General features: G+C 41.1%; 1 protein-coding gene and 1 pseudogene across 3 annotated transcripts in view; one reads left to right on the top strand and one right to left on the bottom strand.

The window, feature by feature from the left end:
• Positions 1–20,748, bottom strand: part of Tmc1 (transmembrane channel like 1) — a 455,769-nt gene that overhangs the window by 230,501 nt on the left and 204,520 nt on the right. The window lies entirely within an intron of this gene.
• LOC101712664 (complex I assembly factor TMEM126B, mitochondrial-like) lies at positions 18,932–19,664 on the top strand (annotated as a pseudogene).

Raw genomic sequence — 20,748 nt, 5'->3', positions numbered from 1 at the left:
AAATAATTTCAAACTTCCCCAATGTTCCCAGGAAAAATTAGTCCTAAGAGTGGGATAGGAAATGAAATAGAGTTGATAGCACATAAAATGCGGGACATGTTCAGACTGTATATTTTCAATCAGAGTTTAAAAAGTCATATTTCTACCCCTTTATAATATATGATAGTGAAGGAGAAAAGACCATCTCAAAATATGCCTATATGGGGCATTATTTCTTCCTGAAGGCACTTGAGAAAAAGCAAACACAGAAAGAACAATCTGACTGCCCTTTTCCACAAGTAGCAAGTCATAAATGTTCATTTGAGAATCCGACTGCCCTCTCTGTACCAGGACTAGCAAATGTACCTTCTCACAGGAGTGAGAGCTGATATAGCTCTGTACAAATACATTTGGTGAAGTGATCTAATTGACCACAAACTCTACACGCCCCCATACATCTCCTAACAAATTCCCCACACTTTGCACCCAGCACTGACCTTATTTGAGGCAGGATAGAAGAGATGAAGATAGGTAGAAAGGAGACAAGGAAATTCTAATTATAAAATTGTACTTTTAAGAAAACTACAGCTTCAAGACACAAAGTTACTCAAAATTGTAGTGACTTTTTATTTTTCACCCCAAGCCTATTTAATCCTTCCCACATTTCACTCCTAAATTCTTTTTTTTTTTTTTTTTTTTGGTACCAGGGATCAAACTCGGGTCCTTGCACTTGGGCAGCAGGTAACCTCTAAATTCTTAAAAGATACAATAAGCCAGTAAAGCAGCCTATACTTTTGTTTCAATACCACAGAGTCACAAATTCCACAAACACTAGGAATATACATCCGAGATTACCCATCTTGAGAACACCTCCAAATACACATCAACGGCCCCAGCCCCAGACCATGCTGTGCCTTCCCCCGCAATGCCCACACTCCCTTGTGAGAGTGTACGACCTGGATTCTGCTGAATAAACCTGCCTATGCCCCTGGTTGATGGGTCCTGCAGTTCTTTTCTATAAGTAAACAAACTACAGGGGCATGAGGCAAGTTGAGGTCTCCATCTCCTCCTTGGGAGGTCCTCCTTGGACCCTGTCCAGAGACACTTTGTCTTGTCATTTCTTCACAAATTTATTTTTTCTTTGTTTCTTTTTTTCTATAAGGTATAAAAACTTTCTGCTTTGGCCATTTCTTGGGATCTTCACTCTCTTATGAGGGCCCCCGTGGACATATAAAAATTAATAAAACTCCTATGTTTTTCCCTTATTAACCTGCTATATGTCGATTTAATTCTTAGACCCAGCTGAAGATCCCAAAGGGGTAAGAACAGAACTTACCCGTCTCCCCAACAATGGAAATTAGAACAGAGAAAAATAGTGAGTATGCTCTCGTGCTCCTGCTCCACCCTAATGTGAGACCACTGTCCCTACCTTCACCATTTCAGCAGCACACACTTGGGCAGGTGGAGAATGAGGGATAAACAGGTCTCAGGTTTCAGGAGCAACCCAGGTGGTGACAAGACAAACTAGAAGTGACCAATATCCTCATTTGCCATTCAGCTCCAAAAAAACAACCTATCTCTGAGAAGCTCAGCTATCTGTCTGTTCCTGTTTTTCTGTGATGCTAGCTTTGGGTGGAGATCTCTAACTTCCTCATTTCACATGTGTTCTTTCAATAAACCCTTCTTAATTACAGCACCTGAAATTTTCTCTCCTCTTTAAACAGTGAACACTATCTTCAATAAATATGCAATATTTCAACTGTCTCAGAAAGAGTGTATCTTCCTTCTATGGAGTTTTACTTATGTTTTTTAAGTATTAAAAAGGGAAACTTTTCTCCTTAAACAACTTTAAACAACCCTAAGCCTACTCTTCAAGATAATACCTGTTGTATCACTTATGTCCACCAGATGGCGGTGTTGCTGGTTCACACATCGCGTTTCCCACAAAATTTACTCTAGCGAATAAACATAAGCAACTGCAACTGTTTCACAGAGATAACTGCTTCCTCCATTTTCCTGGACATTTAGCAACCGTCTCTGAGGTTTCCTTGAGCGTAAGCTCTTGTACTGAGCCCCAGGTAGGCAATAAGGTCTCTGTCACTAGGGCACTTAGAATCCCGCAGGAAAGATGGCCATTTAGCCAACATCCACGCAACTGAAGATTTGCGCTTCAGAAGGAGACAAAGCATTTGCTTGCGACTGCTGCAGATGACTGACCCTGAAGGGTGTGATCCAAAGGAGCAGTAGGAGCCACACTATGAAAGGAAGGGACTCTGGTGGAAGGCACAAAGCCTGAAGGATTATGACACTTTGAAAGGACCAAGAGAAAGAGTAGCCAGGGCTTTGAAATTGAGGATGAGAATGAAAGAAAAAAGAATTTAGTGAGTCGACTGACAAGCTCTTGGGTTCAATGATTTACATGTCTAATCATCTTCCCTACACGGGCAGTGCAGGCTTCATGATGCTTGGTTTGGCAGTTGAGCTGCCTACTGAGAATCAATGAAAGGAACAACTAGGTAAGTTTCAGACTCCAGAAAACTAAGAGTCCTTGAGTCCTCCTCCACCCTTAGCTCCATAGGCAACCTACCACCCAAAGAAAAGAATTTTTAAAATATATATTTTTTAAAATAAAAAGACAATGTACCATCAAATTCTGTTGATCATGTCTATCAAATCTGACAGTTTTCTGTAAATCAGTGATTCTCCAAGTGTAGTCTCCAAGCTAGCAACATTAGCATCTCCAGGGAAGTTATAAATGCAGATTGTTAGGTTCCCCAAACCTAGTAAATTGTGAACCCAGAAATCTCCATTTTAACAAGCCCTTCAGAGGATTCTAAAATCTACTACAGTGTAAAACTGACAGCCTTGGACCCTATTCCATCCTTTCTCATCTGGGTTACCATGTAATTATTCTGCTCCATACCACTAAGCCTCCCTCTGGAGTGTATTTCAACCGTGGAACACTTTGCAACCCACTGGGATGCACTTGAAACCAGTTAAAGCAGGATCTCAGGAGATGCCACCAGCTTTTGGTATCTTTAAAAAGCTTCCCTTGGAGGCCAAGGGGAAGCCACTGCTCATTGCTAACACTTCTACCCTGCAGCTAGACTGGTTTGGTCTTTCGATTCCCCTATTTTAAACCAACCTTGATAAAGCCCACATTTCCTAACACCTACAGAGTGAACAAGTGAACATTTAAAGCCACATGCTCCAAAGGCTCTCCTCACAGGAACCTGTCCTCAGTCCTATGCAGGCCCTGTGCTCCTTTCTGCTTTAGAGTTTTGCTCAGCTCCTGTTCTCTGGCCCTAAATCACTGTTCACCCCTTGCCTCGTGATCCTCATTCACTCAGTAGACTTCAGTTGCATCTTCCCTCCCAGCACACCTTGCTCAGGTTTCCCCTCACCGAAAAGGCAGTTAAGGGAGGAACCCTGTGTCCCCATCTACCCCAAATGTCCTGATTTATCCCTCCTTCCACCCTCAAAAACATGTCCCATTTCAGACAACAAATTATAGAATCCTCTTATCTACTGTATACCTTGAACACATTCTCACGTTTCTCCTTTGTGATTCATGTCAGTTGCAGTTTTACATTTATTTGTGATTAATTGATCCTGCCCTCCTTCCTCCTTGGATTGCTCACTATAAGAACTGGACTCATGCACAAGAGGGACTCAGCCAATGTTTCTGGAAAAACATTTTGAGGTAGCACTAATTAAAAAAGGAAAACTGAGTCTAGAGTTTAAGTATCTAGCCAAGATCGATTGGCCAGCAAATGGTGTGCCTGGAATCTGAATCTGGTGTTTTTCAAGATCGTAACCATGAGGCCGTGCATGAAGAGAGGTCCCTCCCTCCCTGACTCAGTGACTGAGATTCCACAGCAGCCCAGGACTGAGTTTTGCTCCGTTTCTTCACCATCCTTATTAGAACTGAACTCAGCTTGAAAGCTACAGTTATTTCCCTTCCATTGAAATTGCAATCTGCTCAGAGGAAATGAAGCTTATGGCTCTCGGTGTATAAAGGGCAAGTGTGTGGGAGAAGCTAGAGATCAAATAGTCAAGTATACTTGTTATAGAATTTTTCATGAGCTGAATTCAAATGCTATCATTTGAATCTCAGCTTCTCTCCCATGGATTTAAAAGCCTGAGAACAAAGGGTGAAGGGAAGGCAGCTGTCAGTGAATAATCAGGAGGCAGATGGAATGGCTGGGGCCTGGGGACAAGGAGGAGAGGCAGCCAGGGGCTGGGACAGAGGTCACAAGAGAAGCCAATGCAGCAAAAGCTAAAAAGCTGCTTCTCCCTCAGCCCAATCCCAGGATGGGGAACAGGGGACAGACGATGTAGGCTTCCCTGTGAGTTATAACTGTGTGAGCTCACTTTACCTCTGCTTCTTAGTTTTCCCATCTGCAAAATAAGGAAGTTCAACCTAGGTGACCTTTAAAGATCCTCTCAGCTCTGAAATTCGATGGATCTAAGACCACAAGATGCTATTAGGATTGACTCAGGAAAGAGGCACACATGTGGAAGTTGGTAGTCATGCCCTTCTCAAAATCAGAAAAAGTACAGGCGGGCTGGGGATTTAGCTGAGTGGCACTGTGCCTGCCTCACAAGCACAAGGTCCTGAGTTCGATCCCAGGTACAAAAGCAACAACAACAGCAACAGAAAAAGGCCAGCCCACTTATTTGACCCCTCAACACCAACTGCATCTGATTCTTGATAAAGTGTTTCAGGTCAAGCTTTGCATCCTTTACAATCTAAATTGAACTGTAAAATCCAAAGCAAAATGAATCCAAATCAACATGAATGCTGCTAATATACTAAAAGTGAAACTGAAGTAAACTAGATTATTGTTTTAAAAAAATTTTTTTAACAGAAAAAAATTGGTGGTGATATTTTTAGTTTTTTAATAATTCCACTTATTTACATCAGGTTCAATCATCTGTCATTTTAGACAATTAAATCAGAGTAAACTCAGGCAGCAGTTTCCTACAGTGAAAAATGATGTATTCAATATATGTTTTCTAACTGAATCAAAAATTTATAACATTTATATCAGCACTAGGTGTGAGTAGCAGCCGTGAGATGGGACCACCTTGAACTCTGTGATGAATTTGACTCCGATGCTCCTATGGCCTGGTTCATGTTGTTTACTTTGTCTGGAATGCTAAATTCCCTCACTTTCTCCTAAAGAAACTGTGCCTTTCTTCACCCTTGTCACCCACGTTGGAAGCAGTTTTTAAATGTGGCCCTCAGATTTCTTGGACCTTTCTGCTCTCAAACGACATAGTCTATGTTGCTTCCCCCTAAAGTTGACCTCTGCAACTGCCTGGTGAAGAAAATACAGTAGAAGTGGTGTTCTGCCAGTTTCAAGACTTGGGCTGTGAGAAACTGGCAGCATTTGCTTTCTGCCCAGGGAATGCAGCCACCATGCTCTGAGGAAGCCAAACTACCACACGAAGTGGTCACAAGTAGGTGGTCAAGGTGACAGACACAGGTGAGGTCTTAGGTTATAGCCAGTATCTTCTGCCAGACATGTGAGGAGGAAGGATTTCACACAATTCTGGTCCTTTGAGTCACTTCCGGATTTTGAGCTGGCCAGCAGATGCTGCATGGTAGAGACAGGAGCTGTCCCCACCCAGCGCTATCTACACTCCAGCTTCATGAGCAAACTAAATGACACTGTTCTCCTCAGCCAACAAGTGTGGGTCAGTTTGTTTTGTTTTGTTTTGTTTTTTATATAGCACTAACAGAAACAGAAGTCTCCTTAAATTGTCACAGGACCCCACAACCACCACTACTATCAGTATGTTAATCATGAGGGCAGTCTATAATTATTCCCATTCCTTCTTTCTAGGTGCAAGTCAAAAAAGTACTCTCTATTGATTCCCTTTAAATTTAGACATGACACTGCATTATAACCAATAAAATGCAATTAGGAAGAATATATGTCAGTTCTGAACAGAAGCTTGAAAATCCAGTGTGCAGTCCCCCAAGTTTGCTTCCCCTCACAAGGAAATGCCTCCTCCTTTGGCTAGATTTCTTTATGACACTAGTATGAGCAAAGCTATGTTGTCAACCCAAGCTGGACATGTAGGGCTTGATTTCCATCCTGTGGTGCCACTCAGTGATGGCGAAACCTTTAAGAGGAAGAACCTGTGAGAGGACGTTAGGTCATTGGAGAAATGATGCTAAAAGATATATTGGGACCAGAGCCTCTCTCTCACATTCCAGCCATGAGGTAAGTGGTTTGCTACATCACGGACTCCACCATTATCCCATCAGAGGCTGAAAAGCAATGGGCTTAGCTAAGTATGGACTGAAACCTCTAAAACTGAGCCAAAATAAACCTCTTCTCTTTATGAGGTAATTATCTCAGGCATTTGTTACGTTAACGGAAAGCTAAATAACACAATAAATAATTATTTTTTGAGTTAAACCACTGATATTTTAAGAAGTTTTTACCTTGGCACATGACTAGGTTTTTCAATGGCAGCACCATGACATTTTGGGCAGAACATTCTTTATGGTGGAGCTGTCCTATGCACTGCAGGATACTCAGCAGCATTCTGGCCTCTACCTGTGAGATACCAGCAGCACACCACCCCCAGTGAGATTCTCCAGGCTGTCAAAAGTCCCTCTGTGATGGCAGATGTTGGCATGGTGGCTGAGAACCACTGACCTAGACTGCGTTAACTGATGTGACTATCACCACTTAAGAGGGGTTACTTCCTTTCCAAACTTTGAAAGTCCTTAGCAGATACCCCTCGGTGCTACTCTTATCATTCACCACACTGAATTACAGTTAGTTACTTGATGCTTGTCATCCTAGAGAAGACTTAAGGACCAATGGAAAAGTAGGGCACATGCAATGATCTAAATAGAGCTTGAATTTTCTTTCTTTTTCTTTCTTTTCTTCCCTCCCCTCCCCCTCTCCCTTTCTTTCCTCTCCGCTTCCCCCACCTCCTCTTTCCTCTCCTCTTCTTCCTCTTCTTCTTCTTTTTCTTCTTCCTCCTCCTCCTCTTCTCCTCCTCCTCTTCTCCTCCTCCTCTTCCTCCTTCTCTCTCTCTCTCTCCTTCTTCTTTTGTATGTATGTGGTGTGGTTCTGGGCACTGAACTCAGGGCCTTCAAATTGAGCTATCCCTAGCCCTTTTTAAAATTTCTTTATTTTAAGACAGGCTCTGCTTATGTCACAAAGTTACCCAGGCAGGTCTCAAACTTGTGATCCCCCTGCTTCAGCCTCCCAGAGTGCTGGGATTATAGACATGTGCCACCACATCCAACTACAGATTGAATTTTCTGCAAGTGACATGCTAAGTGAGATTACTAGAACTCAGGCTTTCCCAGTGGAATGACTAGATGACCCTCTTCAGGGGTAAATGGCTGTGCTACATTTCCTACAATTATTTGAATGTGTTCTGCAAATTTCTTGTGTTGAAAACTTAATCCACAATGCAAGAGCACTGGGAGGTGGATCTTATAACCAATTAGGTCATGAGGGATTAATAAATGCCTGCCTTTGTGAATAGATTCATGTTGTTATCATGGGACTAAGTTCTTTATTACGAGATTTTACTGGCTATAAAAATGAGTTTGGATGGGCTTAATGGACCACACCTGTAACTGTAGCACCCTGGGAGGATGAGGTAGGAGGATCACACCTTGGAGACCAGCCTGGACAACTTAGGGAGATCCTGTTTCAAAAGTTAAAAATAAAGGGGCTGGGGATTTAGCTCAGTGGTTCCACTGCCGGCCTTGCAAGCGCAAGGTCCCGAGTTTGATTCCTGGTACCAAAAAATAAATAAATAAATAAATAAATAAAAAGGGCTAAAGATGTAGCTCAATGGCAGAGTTCTCCTGGTTTCAACCTCAATACCACAAAGTGGATTCAGCTCCCTCTTACTTCTTTGCCCCCTTGCTCACTTGTCCATCCACCTTCTACTTTGGGGAAAACCCTAGTCAGGTACTAGCACCTTGATTGGACTTCCTGGCCTCCAGAACTGCAGGAAATCAATTTCTTTTCCTTCTAAGTTATTCAGTTTCAGGCATTTTGTTACAGCAGCAGAAAACAAAGGCAGCACTGAGCCACCAGGATAAAGTACCAACTGAGATCCATCCCACTCTGCTCATTAAGAAATCTTCACACAGAGGGAGGGAGTTTTTCTCATTCATCTATCTGGGTAAGAATGATTTAAAAACTTTTCAGCAAGCAGTTGGCTACTCTCCCCCAGACTATGGAAAAAATTTAAATGTAGACCCACAAATGACAGAACTAGAAATAAAAAAAGGGTCTCCTTCTTGACCTTGACATAGGGATTCATCTTGTGCTAAATCTTGGAAAGAGATAGAAAGCTGTTTAAGCCTCTGGGCAAGAGTTAGTAAAACAAATTCGAGTTATAGCACTCTAGGTTGTGTAAGGCAAACTTGAGCAGGGTGTCCTAAAATTGATTATCTATGTGAATCAAACTGGCATGTCTGTCAAATGGCACAAAATCCGCAAGCTCTAATGTGTGGTCTGTGTAACTCTCTAATCTATGTAATTAAGCACCAGTTAGAACCATCTATTAAAGATTCCATATGAAACACCAGCTAAACCGTAAATAGCAGTGCATGTTGAAATGAGCCTTTGTGTAAATTGTTCACAAAAGCACACATCCAGTAAGAACTATCACAGCTGCTGTTTATGAAATCCCCTGGTTCGGCTCAAGCAGAACTTCTTGCTGCTGGGAAGCGGCTACCAAGGCCAAGTAGTTCGAGGTGACGACAAGGCCAGTGGGAGTCCAGGATCACTGTGGTGTTGCCCCAGAATAAGTGGTGGATCCTCCCGCTCCCCACCCGGGCCCCACTCCCCCACACCCAGCTCCCCAGCCCAACGCAACACACATTATGGCTTCAACTGTGCTCCGGCCACCGTGTCCTATTCTGGCAGCCAAATTTTATGACCCACTGACGCCCTCCCTGGGAGGCCCCACCATGCCATGTTCAAGTCACCTTTCTCTCCTGTTGGTTCATTTCAACCCAGAGAAACTTTGTCCTACAGACTCCTATCTGCTCTTTATGTGCATGTCCTCTCTGCTTCAGGACAATCCATATTTTCCAATTTTTCCCTTCCTTTTCATAATGTCTTCTCTTTTCCCCTTTTGCTGAGTGATAATCTGTTGTTTACTGGTAATGTTCTGTACAGACATAGTCAACTCTCACTGTAATTTAGCAACATTATGTTTTCCTCATGTAGCCTCCTTGGCTTGGAATGACCCACCCTCCATTGCTGAGCTTTGAAAACCCTCTGTTTTTCAAGGACCTGAAGAACAAATTGTTTCTTTCCTTGTACCTCTGCATCAACTTGCTTTTATTGCTACTTAACATCTATCTTATTTTGTCTTTCATTACTTGCATTTCTCTCTCCTCCCATAGCCACAAACGTTCTTGAGAGACTGAACCCTGATAACCCTTGTAAATTGCCTTCCAGGAACACTTTTTCTGCCATTTTCTACATGCACATGAAATTTGAATTGAAATGAAATAGACTATGAATCAAGAGATCACTCACAAATTATTTCCTACAAAAATGCACTCTTTAGCAAGGGTTTAGTGGTGCACACCTATAATTCCAGCACTTGGCAGGCTAAAGCAAGAGGATAGTGAGTTCGAGGACAGCTTGTACTACATAGTAAGAGTTCATCTCAAAAATAATAATAATAATAAAAACAGCGCTCTTTGCCAAACAATTGGCTTATTGGCTCATTTATGTTCTACTATATCCCTTAATAATTTCAGGCAACCAATAGATACTTTTAAAATTTCATAATTACATATTTTGTGCACTAATGTCAGGACTGAAGATCAATAAAAAGAAGACAGGAAGTATCCAGATACATGGGCCATAGAATTTTATACATAATCATACAATTTGGGCTACAGGTTTGGCTCTCAGCTTCCTGGCAGCCAAAATACACAGGAAAATATGCTCAATTACATGGTTCTCACTATCCAGAGATCAAAAACATGCCATTGCTTGGAGGAAGCAAAATTTTCCTGGCACTTCATTCTGAAACAAACATTCTTGTGTAAGATTTCTCATAAGGATGGTGAGTAGGAAAACAATTGCCTGGCTTGGAATTTTGGTGCATAATTTGTTCCTAGGACTGCTAATGAAAAATCACTTAAAAAGAAGCAAAGCGAAAGAGGTTAGTCAGTTAAAGTAGTGCAGTTATTTTATCTGTTCTTAAATAACAAATGTTAGAACAGTATAATAAATATAATTCATGCAAAGCCTAACAGAGAATCCCAGAAATAAGTATAAAAATAATTTTTTATTGTCATTGGTTTTCTTTCTAACCACCATGAAGGCATTTGTGTTTTCCGCTTTGTGAAAACTTTGAATAGGATGTATATAGTATAGGATATATGTATATACATATATATTATATGCAAATATATATATTTTATTGACTGAGTACTTTTGAAGTTTGTTATGGTTTAACAAGTGAGATACTGAAAAAGTTATTGTATATGTTTAATCATCAAACCAAAAATAAATCAAAATTATTTTCCTTAAAAAATCTAATATAAAAATTCATATTTTTAAAAAGTTTTATTTAATTTTGTTTTCCTCTCTACATTAAGATAGGACTTCCAGAGAGTCCTGACGCTATTACAGCAAATTAGCATAAAACCAGATAAGGCAGGGGTTCAGAAAAAGAGGGGAAAGAGGAATTTAAAAAGGCTAATCCTTGCAACATTCCAAGGGAGCTTTGTGGGTCTCACTTTGAGAAGTAAACCTGCTCATGGATATTAACTAAATTTTCAGTTAATATAAAGGCTGTCTATCCAAACCAAGATCAACTATGCTTTAAATTTCATTTTAAACATTCAGGGGGAATAAAGGGTAAATCCTCTGTATAGCTAAGACATTAGAGTATAGCAGTTTTCTAAATGTGTTTTTCTTGCAGTTTGCCAACATTTACAAATCCTTGTGTACTCATTATTAAATATAAGACACCACCATTCCCTCTCAAGTTATTCAACATGAAAATTGATAGCACTGTTTTGCTAATTCTGTTTTCTGCCAAACATCTCAAAAATATACTCTACAACCAAAGGAAAAACCCGACTTATTTTAAGTGCTGTGAAGCATGAGAATGTAAAATGTAGAGTGCTCACCCCTAGAATAGTTCACTAATAAAAATAACCAGACTTTTGAGTCACTCCTCATTATTGGGCTTATTTATAGAGCTCAGTGCTGTTACTCAGGGAAACAGTGGAGATGAGAAGGCAATAAATTGCTAAGCAAAATATATCAAGAATACATTTGAAATTTGAGCAGAATTTGAAAGTGAGCTGCTCTGATACTTCTTCCACGGTCACCTCGTGTGATGAAACTGTAATTATTCTTTTAGTAATAGCTGACCCAGGAGACTCACAGCCAGGAGTGCTACCCCAGTGAGGACCATTTAGAAGGAGAGAGAGAGAGAGAGAAATGATTCAATGCAATTCAGTATATCAAACACAATTCCACTTGGGATACACTTGGTCACAAGCCACTGTTGACATGACTGTTACACAGAGTGGGGCTGACCTAATATTTACTCAGGAAATATTCTTGCAGAAGGTGGTACTGAAGAAACAATCTGGGAAGCTGAATGTAACTGAAGAAAAATTTTAAAGGACTCTTGGAACTAAATTTTCCTTGCCAACCCTCTCTTCCCTCTTTATTCTACTGAGCAATGAAATACCAGCCATCTGAGGTAACCTTATATTTTTTAACTTCAAAATGCTCATCTTTCATTATACATTATGTATACAACTGAAGACTGGAAAAAATTCATTTTTCCAGTGTATTCCAATTAGTAAAAAAATTCTTTTGGATTAGGATCAAACTGCTTTACAGAGTCATGGAATTTTTGCTGAGCAACCAGGACTTTTGCATGCATGGAGGGAGGCAGAACAGCACCAGCAAAACTTGTTTGCCACCCTGACGCCTTGGACCTAGGGCAGAGCATCATGGGACTATCTCTGGTTTGGCTTGGACATCCTCCAACCCTGAATGAGATTATGGTTTTGAGGAGGTGCCATGTTATCAGTCAATTCATGTTCAAAAATCTCCCCAACCTTGCTTCATTTTAAAGAGAAACAATTTAATGCTAAATGGAACTTTCCAAGGCCCCTGGATGTTTCCATTTCTTTGGGAATCCAAGCTTGAAGTTGAACTGCCAGCACGAACTTCTGGACTGCATAAATTACTTAATAATATAATAACATATATATAAATTAATGAAGCAGGTGTGACCAAACAACTTTGTGTGCATAGTGCTCGTGTGTGTGTGTGTGTGTGTGTGTGTGTGTGTGTGGTGCCGCCCCCCCACACACACACAGATACACATCTGCTCCTACCTAGGTTTGGAGAAGAATCTGGAAGTGATTGTCTTTGATAACTTAAAATGTGCAAGGAAAGAAATTACGAAGCTGAGTCAAGATAGGGCAAAACCTGACATCCTGCTGGGTCAGAGGCTGGAGTGCTAAGAGGAAACGAGAGAAGGGTATGACTAATAAAACTGCTAGTTGAGAAAGATATGAGTGAAGCCACACAGTGTGCTGATGGTGAGGTTTCTGGGAAAGGAATAAGATAATTCTTCGAAGCCAAGAAATAAGGAAAAGGAGACAAAACAATACAATAGAGAAAAATGCATGGCACTCTGTGCTGGTGCTTCTTACACTTTTGGATATCACAGTGTCACTTGGAAAGCTGGATAAAACATATTTATGGACTCCTGCCCCAAAGAGGCTGATTCAGTAGATGGCACCAAGCATTTGCTTTCTCCCCAGTTCACAGCTCATGCTTACTCCACAGGCATGCACACTATGCTCTGTTCAGAGACAAATCTGTACCTGCTGCTCCAAGTCAGAAGCCTTCAGCTGCTGTTTCTTAGTTATGCACCTTTGAGGAAATCACCCATGCTCCCAGGACCTTGTTTTCTTCATCACTAAATTAAAGATGATAACATATTCTTCATAAGATTGTTACAAAGATTAAACAAAATAACTTCTTTAAAGGACCTGAGATGGGGCAGTTTCACAAATGGTACTTCCATTTTTACCACCTCTAAAGGCAGAAATGGAAACAGAACCCTATGCCAGGAGGCTCTCGAGGAGGGAGGACAGGGCAGTTATGTGCCCAAGACTAGATTAGGATTGGGAGGGGAGTAGAGCCACCTGCAGAGCCACTCAGAAGTGGAGATTCCTGGGCCCACCCTTGAGTAAAAGGTCTGAGTGGAGCTCGAAAGCTTGTTTGGGACTTGGGTGATTCTGAGGTTGGGCCCAGGTGAACCCCAGTGGCATAGAGAAGTGTGGGCCTGAGATTTCCAAAGCAGAATCCCAGACAGAAAAGGCCAAACAGGTGGAAGAGGGAACTGGGACAATGAAGACTTAAACTCAGGGCAATGATGGAGTTAGGAGAAACTAGAGAAGAAAGCTTGTGGATAAATAAAGGGAATGTTCAAAGGTTCAGTTTGAGTAAGTGCTTTGGTTACCAAATTTAATATGACTGTATCTTTAAAAGGTAGATGAACAGATTATAAACAATGCCATAGGCTGGAGGTGTCAGTAGTAGAGCACTCACCTAATATGGGTGAAGGTCTGGGTTCCATCCCCAGCATAGCACACACGCACACAGACACACACACATACACACACACACTCACACAAGGGAAACAGTGGAGACAAATTATTAGTGTTAAAGAGAAAATGAAACATCACAGTCCTAGAAAAGGAAAGAAAATTGCACGGGGTAAAGAACAAAACACAGTATACTGGCTGTTTGAAAGGTCATAACTCAGGTGGTTTGTTTTCCATTCCAAGCTAATACTCCCCTGCCTTGAAACTCCAGCTCATAAATATATTTATAGCAGCTCAGACACAATATGCTGTATACTAACAAAAAGAGAGAAAGAAAGAGAAAGAAAGAAAGAAAGAAAGAAAGAAAGAAAGAAAGAAAGAAAGAAAGAAAGAAAGAAATTAGTCATTGTTCCTGGTGAGCCAGTTTTGCAAGAGTTAACCTAATCCCTTGCATAAAGCCGAAAATAGTTGGCCAAAAGATTTAGCCAGAAAGTCACTCTTGACCTAAAGGTTGGCTGATCTCAATCAGCCTGCCACAGAAACTCATGTATTATTTATTTACAGGGTGAACTGGTTTTGATCTGACTGGAAAGGGAGACATTATGAAGTGGCCTTGCCAGTACCTGTGTTCATCAATGAGTCTCTTTCATGTAGTCACAGGAAGTGTCTACAGAGCTTCTGACTTCCTGCTCCTCTACTCAGCCCATCCCTGTGGGTACCACAGTGTGCCAAAGTAGGGCTCTCCAAGGCAGACATCCCAGGTTTCCCTGTCAACTCCCACAGTGATTAGAGAAGGTTAAAGCAATCCATCAAAATGTGCCTCTCCTAGGTGGTGAGCAGCCCAAGGGCAGAACAACGGTGGCCTCAGAAGTTCCCAGAGGAACAGGGAGCAGGGACTTTATTGGGAAAGCTGCTATTGGAGGCAGTAGCTTGGGGCACGACTTGAAAGGATGGTTGTACCCTGTGCACATTATTTATCCTTGGATTGTATGTTATAGATCACTAAAATATAGTACAATTTTTTGAGAATAAGTAATCCCAGTAAGATTGAGAGAAATTCCCATTTGCCCATATTACAGAGTAAGAATGCCAAGCCCAGTGAGTCGAGTCTGTTCCCTGAGGTAGGTGTCGGGGGAGCAAGGTGGGACTAGTCAAAGCCCAGCGGCCATTCCATGGTGCTAGGTGGGAAATGTGATTCCTCGTAACATCCCAGCATTTAGTACAGTAACTGGCAAGAGTAAGTCTCTTCATCCCGCTGAATCAAAGGGGTGCTGAGCAGGGGAGGGAGGTTGGAAAAGATGGGAGAGAGGGAAGAGAAAAAACAGGGTGAGTCGGGAGTGAGAAAGCAGAAAGGGAAGGAAAGGGAGGAGAAGGGGGAAAAAGAGAGAAGGGAAGAACTAGAAAAGAGACAAAAGATTGTGACACATTCAGTACACAAGTTGAGATCACTGAAGCTATTTATGGGGCTCCTCAGAGTTCAAGTGTATTTTTACCCTCTTGGCCAATAACTACAGTTGCTGGGTGTTGCCATGATCACAGTTTCTGCTCTATAAACCGGGCTGTTTTCTTGCTTTCTCTCCGCCCCCCCCCACCAGAGCTGCTTTCTAGAAGTGACTTCTCTGACACTGTGATAGAGACTCTGCCCCGCAGGGTGCCACCCTGCTCCAGGGAGTCGCATCTGCATCCTTGTAGGCACCAAGGTTGCCTGCCTTACTTACTTCCGCACACGTTACCCTTGGAAACATTTCCCTGGGTGCCTTTCCCTAACCAGTTCTTCTTGTATTTTTGAACACTGGAGCCCAGATTTAAATCCTGTAGCCCTCTCCCCTGACTCAAAGGCAGCAGACAGAAACTAATATATCACAGCTCTGTGTGCCTTCACTCCAGAGAAGAGAGATGTCACAAGCCCTGTATGGTAAAGTGAGGAGACACAAAAAGGACAAAGATACCAGACCTAGGAACAGGGCCACCCTGAAGCCTGCTATTGCAGTGTGCCCTTCTGGTATGGGGCTCTTTTGTTTCCATTAAGGTTGCCTTCTGGGCAAGAATGGCTCAACAAAATGAGAACCATTGATGTCTGCATTTCCTTCAGATGTTCATAAAAAATCCCCATGGTTGTGGCCTTCTGGGAAGTTCTGAATGTTGTTCTTACATTGTTCCTAATTCTCTCTCCAGAGATCTGAAAATTTAAGGACAATCCATTTAGTTTTCCAACTTTATATATGTTGTGGAATAACAACACAAATGAGATCATACATGTAAACCCCTATACAAGTGAGTTATTATTTTATCTTCCTATAAGTAGAGAGAGGGAAGTGAATGGGAGAGGACAGGGCTAGGAGTGATAACTTGGCGAAGAGAAGGACATAAGCCTCACGAGAATTACTAGCAAGCGCCTCTAGCCACTAAAATCTCTCTCCATACATGGGCACTGTGACCCAATGGTGAGGTGCAGTCTTGACTCCTAGAAGCCTAGGCTACACAGTAGCCAGAGTGAACAGTTACAATGATCAAGTGATTCCAGTAATGAAGATAAACCCAAGGGCACAGGTGGGGCATGTGGGGATGGTAGGAGGCTTTGGTCAGATAATACTTTCCAGCACAGTTGACTTCTGAAGAGTCATTTTGGAGGGCTAGAGGTGTAGCTCAGTAGTAAAGCACTTGCTTAGCATATGCAAAGCCCTACGGAAAGGGAGAGAAGGAGGGAGGGAGGGAAGAAGGGAGAGAAAGAGAGGAGGAGAGGGGGAGGGAGAGAAAGAGAGAGATTTCCCACACATCTTACTTTCCATGACCCTTTTGCACACCATATATGGCTGCAGAAAGCAATAAAGTAGTGGTGATTATCCACCTCAAATTAAATTGACACCATGCAGAAGTAAGCTTCCTACCGTGAGCAGGTAGCATTTACCTTCTCCTTGAGAGTGGGTCAAGTTTCCAGATGACCTTCAAAAGACAATTTTATATTCTCAGGGGGAAAGAAAGACATTGCCTTTCTCTAAAAGAAAGCAGTGTTTGAAATTGGATTGTCAACTTTAATCTGGATGGAGTGGGACTGTGGCAAAGGTACAGTTTCTCTTGGGCTGCCTCCCTCTGGGACAGGATGGGGGAGGTCGCGGTAGCAGTCCTGGGACCCTCGCTCTGCACTGCTAATCGCACCTTTGCACCGCATCAATCCTGAGCCTAAGCTGAGGGGTTGGTCCGGGTGGCTGTGTCCAGGAGCTTGGGCACCCTGCAGATGAACGTCCCTCACACACTTCCCCAGGAAACCTTGTTCCCAGCTCTTTGGGTCTGCTTCTTAGTCACAATCCTACCATTTCAAAAATACTGTTTCTGAGGAGTACCCAAATTCAGTACAGAGGTTGGTGAGAGTCTAATAGTCAAAACAAGGAGAGAAAAAAAACACACAAAAAGGAGTCTGAGAAGAAAAAAAATGACATAAAAAAACACTAAAATTTTGCAGAAGCATAAATCCCAATTAAGGGGAAATGAAATGAGTCAGACATTTTTAGTGTTATTTAGGATCATTATAAACCATACAAACAAGAACAAGACCAGCTGCTTTTGGCTAAACTACCTTGTACAGGAGACTGCTGACTGCCTCCTGAATGGTTTAGAGAAAGGCACGTTCTATCCCAAGGCCCACATGCAGGACTTTGCAATATTGTCCCTTTTGTCCTTCATACTGGGTCATTGTGGTAGGCAGAAATGCTGACACAGCATGTCAATGTCATATGTACCAATGAGACCATTAGTGAATGGTGGGTTCTGCAGGTATGTGTTACATCCTATCTCCTCTTATCCTAAAATCTCCCCTTTTTTTTGGTACCAGGGATTGAACTCGGGACCTTGCGCTTATGAGGCAGGTGGCAGAATCACTGAGCTAAATCCCCAGCTTAAAACATCTATTTACAGAACACACTGCCCACCTGCCTACATCACTTTTCTTTATTTGGAAATAACTTTCATTTTCCTCAAATGGATATTAAAACTGATATGATATGCTTGGATTTGAGGGGTGAGCATGGAAAGATGTTCCTAAAGTGAGATATTTGAGCAATAGAAAAATTGGATGGGCAATAATTACACACATATAGGGTGGCCAAAGTCTATGAACAGAAAATATAGCAGAGAGAAAATCAAAACAGCTGGTAAATATGTGAAAATATTTCAACCTCATCAGTTATCAAGGGAAATGACTGTTTGAACACGAATGAGATATCATTCTATAACCAAGATTGACAAATGTTTGACATGTAAAACAAGTCTCACACAGAGAATGCAGAGGAGCCTTGTGAATAATAGTGAAACAAGCAGGATAGAGAGACAAATGCTGCATCATCCAGTAAATTAAAAAGTAAACTTATGTGAAAAAACATAGTAAGTCTCAAAAAACATAACTTTTCTTCTATAGAGTGGAACTCCAAAAGAAATACATAAAGTATACCATGAATATAACTATTAAATAGAAATAAAAGAATAATGGAAACAGTTACTTACTTCAAGGGGTAATTAAAAGTATATTGAGTTTAAATTTTTAAAAATTACTGTAAAAGACACATTATCATTAATTCCTCTCAAAGTACTATACTCACCTGTGCTTCAAAAAACTTATCTCCTTGGGCTGGGGTTTAGCTAAGTGGTGCCACTGCCTGCCTCGAAAGCACAAGGTCCTGAGTTTGATCCCCAGTACCAAAAAAAAAAAATCTTATCCCTCCATTCCTCCATTCTTGCCACTTTCTGAAGCAATACTGGAAGTTCTCTTTCATGTGGACAAACAATTTTATCCTCCATCATGACAACACTGTGTCACACATCACTTCTGATTTGACAATTTCTCTCAAGTAAAAACAATACAGTGTGTCTTCATCCACTTTACTCACTGAGTCTGGCATCATACAACTTCTGACTCTTCCCCAAAGTCAAAATGACCATGAAAAATAAACTTTTTTAGTAGAGTCAGGACATCAAGGCAGCCATGACACTGCAACTAACCACATTTATGAAGTATTTTGAGGGAGATGAATAGTAATGTGTCTTTTACTACAATAAATATTTTTATTTAAATAGTCACCATACTTTCTGATCACACTGTATATATATTTTCTGAATAATATAATATTCGTAGAAATTATTGAAAAAACAAACATGCACAAGGCTGATTTACATCGACTTCAGGACAGTGAAATCTCTGAGATACTCAAAGAGAGAAAGGAAAAGGAGAGGGAGATGGGATGGTTATAATAAGATAGTAACAGGGTAGTGTCGGAGCCGCTAAGATGGCGGTGCTCGGGGCGAGAACCTGGAGCACACCTGAAGTATGCAAGTCAGCTATCGCTGGGAGGCAAAGAAGCGCACAAGGGCATAAAGACAGCAATATATACAAATGCTCAGTCCAGTTCTTCTCTAGGAGATGCAAAATTCAGAAGACCAATGGTCATCGAAATCATAGAAAAAAAATTTGAGGATCTTAGAAAAGACAAGACCTTAGATCTTCATGGAATAGTAACACTTGCAACATCATCTAGTTTCTCTGCAATACTGTCAAACTTTCTTTTGAGACACTCCTTGAGTGTTAAACATGAGGCTTTGAAGACATATGCATCATTAACTGCACTTCCATTTTTGTCTACCATAGTTACTTACAAGTTCCTTGTAATTGATCCTTTGTATTCAGGTAATATAAAGAAGGAAAACTGTGTTCTGTGAAGTTCACTGGTTAGCATAATATGTGGTGTTATATATTCCAGTGGTTTGGCTTTTTCTAAAAATGGACGCCTGGCAGTCAAGTATCATACTGTTCCACTGCCATAGAAAGGAAGGGTTTTACTTCATTGGTTCTTACTTTGTCACAAGAACATAAAAGGAATGGTAATTCCCCTAGTGTTTAGGACTGCATTTGGACTATTTGGTGGTCTATGGCACTATGCAACATTTTTAAAAACATGTGAGAAAACTGTACATGAAGGTTGAAGAATGTGTGGACACTAACTCAGCAGTATATATTTTATATGATGAAGACTCAGGCATTGCTGAAAGAATAAAACTATTTGTCCTTTTGCCTGTTATACAGCAAATAATAAATATTTAGTAATTCAATAAACACAAATGTTAAACAAACAAACAAAAAAAAGGGTAGTGTCCTATGTCTGAAATTTTATTTACAAAAAAGCTTTGGAAGTTTGGTTTCTCTTAAATCTATATGAGTATTAATGTTACTTATTTTTTATTTTTCTTATTTCTTATTTTTTAATTTATTTTTGTATAGTTAAGCTATTTCAAATTAAAAATGTGGGAAATAAATTACAAGAAAACTACAGCAAGGTCCCTTAAAATACAGTGAGTGATTACATAAAATAATGTACAATGAAAAAAATTCTGGAAGACCGGAGAGCAAATTCCATGGAGTATCTAAAGGTTCTGTTCTTTACTTGCTACGACTATAATTTTGTTTGATAGTTTTTTTAACCGTGGTTGTGGATCTCCTTGCTAATCAGAACAACCAGTCATAATGTTGAAAAGAGGCAAAGAAAACTGCAAAGAAATTTACATTTAATTCCTTACTCAAAAAAACACTCCTTGTGCCTTACCCCGTGGTGTCATCTTTCAGAGTGAAATGGCCAAAAGAGACCGCATCTATATTCTTAAAAGCCAGTAGCTGACTAGTCCCTAATTTTGCAATTATGCAATGGCTGCTGCCATTTCAGAGCATTCACAGAGCTAAAAGGGGGTTCATTATATTCCTCTGAATCTGCTCCTCATCCTGCTGCTGTCAAGATGAATGCTGCCACAAGACTGGGCAGGTTCAATAAGTTCTACCACCTTCCAACTGTGCACCTCGATCCCTACCTGGTGCTACCGCCTTGGTCTATGCAGTCTCACAGATCCACACTTCCTCCTTCCCCACAACATAATCTTTGGTCTCCCTCTAGCAGCAGGGCTCAGGGCAATCATTCTCAAGCACGTTTGATCACATATGGCCTTTCCTCAATATTAATCCGCTTGTCCACAAAATGTGTAAATGTTTCTCTTACTACCAACGAAACAAAATGCCAAGTCCTGGCCTGGCTTCCAAGGCTGGAGCCTGGTATGAGCTCCGCATGTCTACCTCACTTCAGCCTATAATCACTCTCCAGCTACCTGAAGTTTCTTGGAATTTGCTC

This window comes from Heterocephalus glaber, unplaced genomic scaffold, assembly GCF_053883595.1.
Source record: "Heterocephalus glaber isolate CG9 unplaced genomic scaffold, H.glaber_assembly_v1.0 deba00001481, whole genome shotgun sequence".
NCBI lineage: Eukaryota > Metazoa > Chordata > Mammalia > Rodentia > Bathyergidae > Heterocephalus > Heterocephalus glaber.
The sequence above is the reverse complement of the archived record's forward strand: the minus strand, read 5'-3'. Positions and strand labels throughout refer to the sequence as shown.